This window comes from Nannobrachium achirus (assembly GCF_963921795.1).
Source record: "Nannobrachium achirus genome assembly, chromosome: 11".
Taxonomy (NCBI): Eukaryota; Metazoa; Chordata; class Actinopteri; order Myctophiformes; family Myctophidae; genus Nannobrachium; species Nannobrachium achirus.
Window position 1 is genome coordinate 31,029,151 of NC_137820.1, and position 5,053 is coordinate 31,034,203.

The following is a 5,053-nucleotide window of genomic DNA, read 5'->3' on the forward strand; positions in this document are numbered from 1 at the left end:
CAGACATTGATGGCAGAAGAATTACACATAATGATAGAAAAGTAAAGGGTGATTTGTGATGGATTATTAGCCTACATACATTTTACTGAAGAAAATGCTACTGACAATTCAATAATGCATACTTTTTTATTATGCATTTATGTTGCAAGACAAAACGGCATAACATTCAAACGGCAAATAAAATTCAACCGCCATAAAGTCACACACTATTGCAAAATGTCAACTCTTGTACACATAGATAAGATTTAGATTTTTCTTTTTTTTTTTAAATAAAATACATTAGTGATTAAAATATAAAGTTTATTCACCATTATAACGAATCAAAATTAGACCGTGGTTTTGATTTATTAACCATGACGCCATATGCATTTCTTTTGTCTATTTTAATACATTCATAATAACACTTCTCTTTGATTTGGTTCAGCTTCCCACGGATGTTTCAAGTCAGCAAACTTTGGCTCTAAAGCAGTGGTTCTCAAACTGCTTTGTCTCAGGTCTCACCTCTAAATAACCTTTTTATCCCATGACATTGGTAGCCTACTTCATATCACCTTACATTTATGTCATATATCGGTACATAACTATGTAAATATTTGCTCCTAAGATTCAGTAGGCTATGTCACAAGGAAAGCCTGAGAGAAAATAATTTCCATTACGTATAACTGTGTATTTGACGTTTAACCACTTGAACCCCAGCATCCCAATTTGGGGGGGAATATTAACCAAAAAATACCAGATCTACAAGCTCTCACAGCGCGTCACAATGAGACGCGTTGTGAGTTTGTAGATCTGCTATTTTTGCCGGGGAGGTCCATTTGAGCAAGTAGGCTATATACTGGAGGGTCTTAAGCCCGTATCATAGTCGGGTCCGCGGTGGAAGGCTTTACACCGCGGTGTAGTCTTTTCGAGTCTTTTTGAGTCATGAAACTACAACGTTACATCATTCCTCACGGTGGAGAGCTTTCCACCGTGAGTCCCAACACATCTCTCTGTTTTTGAGCGGTGGTCACACCGTCTCCTATACGTGGCCGTGTGTGTGGGTAATGGTATCCGTCCGGCCGTCCGGCCGTCCGTGTATGTAGCCTCAAGCCTGCAGTACCTTTTCTGACCACACATGTTAAGGGAGGGGCGCTGTTGTTCTCACACACACACACACACACACACACACACACACACACACACACACACACACACAGGGGGGAAGGGTGGGTCAGCATGTGTGGTCAAGTTTTATTATTATTATTAACAAACTGAATGTTTTAGGGTCAAATAAATTAGAGTGTGTGAAGAAACTACAGCATTGTAAAGCACACTAACCTCGCTGCACCCACCCAGTAGTGCTGTTGCACAGCCTCCACGACCACCGCTCAGTTCACACGGGTGTGATTTTTACTATCAGACAGGCAGGCTCTACACCCCGTTCACTGATTGGAATGGTCAATCTAGACTAGTCAGTCACGGTGAATAGGACTCCACCGTGGCGTACTATGATGGCCTGCACTTATTTTCTGACTTGAGGTTGAAAGCTTTCCACCTCAAATTTGCGGTGGATAGGTCTCCACCGTAGACTCTGATACGGGCTTAAGTAGTTAAACTGAAGTGACATTGACAAATTCCAAATATTATTAAAGTATTCTGAGGCACCCCTGGATTTGCGTCAAGGCACCCTATGGGTAGCCTGGCGGGGCCCGACGTCATACTGCGTTCACTCACTCATTCCTTCCACAGTATAACGTCTGGACTTCCAGGTATTGGCAGCGAGTATTATGATTATTTTCTGATCGGAGCCAATCAGTGACTACTTCCGCATAACAAACGTAGCTGTCTTTCCTGACAACAAGTGAAAAGATTTCCCTGATTGGTCCATGTGTAGACGGTGACGTAGATGCATGCTGCAGCCTGCAGCATTTTCAAAACAACAATGGCTGCCCTCGCGATGCAACAGTTAACGCTCTAACCATAAAACAAGCAATAAGTGCAGTTATTTCAGAGTTGGAATCAATTACAATAATTAAAAAGGAACACGGGGGATGCGCTAGTGGAGTTTATCGGCCGAAAAGACGTGTTTGTTTGACGTTCTTCCGACTGGCTGAGAGATGTTATGCTACGCTGATTGGTTAGAGGAGTCTGTCTGTCAAGGCAAGTACTCCCGCCCACTTTTCAAGCTGCCAATAGGCCGAAGGCCAGACGTTATACTGTGGAAGGAATGAGTGAGTGAACGCAGTATGACGTCGGGCCCCGCCAGGCTACCCTATGGGTGCCATGGCACCCACTTTGAGAAACCCTGCTCTAAAGCCATGAAAGCCCAACGGACACCCAACCCCTTCATCAGTGGTGGAAGAAGTACTCTGATGTTTTAAAAATACAATTTTTACATGTAAAAGTTCCTGTATTCAGAATTTAGTTTGGGCCGAAATTATCAAACTATTTGCAACAAACTTAAAGGGAAACTAGGTAACTTTGAGCCTATTTTTAACACATTAAACGCCCACATGGTGCCCACGCGCCAATCTCTTTGATGTTTACGTGTGCCCACGACGCGTTCGACGCGTTGTACAGTAAACTATACTGTACTGTAGCTACTGCACTTGGCTACCGCGGTGATGAAACAAACTCCATTTCCCAACATGCAGCGCGAAATTACGTCACCCGGACGTGCTGTCTGTCTCGTTGACTTCCTGTTTAGCGGCTGCACAAAAATGCTGTTTTCTCCGGATTCTCTTCCTTTTTTCTTTTTTTTCTCAGAACGGCAGCCTCTTCTACCGGCCGTAACACAAACACTGTGGCTTAGAATTGATAAAAAAACGGTCCTGACTGAAAGAAAAGATTTTCGCGAAATAAACAGGACATACTTGGATTACATTTACTCGGATTACTTTTCTCGCCAGTACTTCGAAGGTAGGTAAAATGGCGGGTTGCCATGGGCACCAGCAAATTAAACGTCGAATAATTCTGGGCACCCGATGTGTTAATAGGAGTATATCAATATTTTAGTTGTAATTTCCCTTTATCAGCCACTATATTATTGTGCTGGCAGAAAGACACATCCTTCTGGCTGTATTTTGGTTCTGTTCCACTGTTTATGTTGACATTCATCTCTTACAGGGACAGAAAAGTCTGTGAGGGGAGGGAGGAGCTCGGCCAGAGCTCTCAATTGCTCCATTTGAACTTTAAAGGGGTTGTGCACTTAGTTGATTGATTGGACCATACACGTGTCAAACTCGTTCTGTGCTCGTTAGTGATCTCTCTAATCAATGGAAGCATCAAAGACAGCTACCTGTTTGATGAGAGGGGAGGGGGAGTGTGTTTGTATGTCACTGACTTGCCTAGTTTCCCTTTAAAGTACAGTGTAAAGGTAAAGTACCTCACTTTTCTTATGTGCAGATCCTCGAAAATACAGTAGATCTAACAAGCTCATGACACATTGCAATATGCTGTGTTGTGAGCTTGTACGTCTGTTGTTTTTCGAATAACCAAAGCATAACGTCGTTGTCGGGTGAAAACCTTGTATGTCCAAAACCGTTCGTTTCGCATTTATCATTTTAAAAATTTAAACTAGTGAAAACAGCCGATCTACAAGCACACAACGCCTCGCGGTGCGCCTCGCGGTGCGCCTCGCGGTGCGAGGCGTTGTGTGCTCGTAGATCTGCTGTTTTCACTACTTTTGTGCGACGGCCTTGTATGATGAAGCAGGGCTTTACTTTGCGAAAGAACATACAAATTTGGAACTTGGAGATACGAGGTTTCCACCCGACAACGACGACGATAAAATAGGGCTTAATTGGTTAATGAATGTTTCTAAATTTAAGTCTGCAAAGTAACTTGTAACTAATAATTGTAGAGGTGTAAAAAGTACAATATTTGCCTTCAAGATGCAATGGAATTGAAATATAAAGTGTTGAACATGTTAAATTCTCAAGGTAAAGTAGAGTACTTGAGCAAATGCACTTGCTGTAACTTTCCACCACTGCCCAACATCTATTCACATACACAAAGCTGTAACCAGAGTTCCATTTGTTAAATAAATAGAGCAGGTCATTTTCTTTACCACTTAAGCCCTATAATACTTTATCATTATGAAAAATAGCGAAAATATGAGAGCTATACAAATGCTATGGTCACAACTTGGCAGCTTGTAGATCAGGCATTTAAGCTATTTCTTTTGACATTTTAAGACAGGTTCATGTATACTTAACATACATTTTTTAGTTAGATAGTTAAATTGTGATATCAAACATTAATATCAAACACCACCAGCGCCAGCGAATCAAACCCTGGCCGTGTCAATGACTGAATCCACATCCAGGTGAGTGGACATAATATCTATATCTTTGGGACGTGATGGCTGTTTACTATGCACTGAGGTTTGAATGGTTGCCACCACTGACCAGCCGACATTTCATACAATAGATAGCAGCAGCATAAAACAGCACAGAAACGTGGAACACAACGGTCTTGGTACGACGTCGGACGTTATCACAGAGCAGAGCACGGCCGTGTTACACCACACAGGGACTGGGTAGGGGTGTAACGATAGCAACTGCATCAAAAAACAGATGATACTTTCAACAATCGAAGGATGTCGATCATATCGTATACATAATTGTATTGTTAGGGAATTAAATAATCGATTGTATCAATACTAATGTGCGTTGTATTTAACAATTTTTAAGAAAAAAAAAGAAAAAGAGTATTTGAATTATTTTTTCCATTCCATAACACTACACTTGGTCTATCGATAAATGTGTGCATTCTCTGTGTTCATGTCAAGGTGCGGGTTTGCCCAAATTGTGTTCAAATGCAATGTCCATGTATTTGCCAGAGAATCACTGTTTACTAGAATAAATGTTTCCCTTAAAAACCCTGCACTAGTCACACAGATTTAATTTCTTTGCTAAATAGTTACTGTATCGATTTTAAATCATTGAAACGCATCGTATCGACCATGAATGGACCAATATCGTCCATGTATCCTACCGTCAACCATGTATCATGACACATATCGTATCGCTGTTAAAATGTATCGTTACACCCCTAGAACTGGGGAACTTGA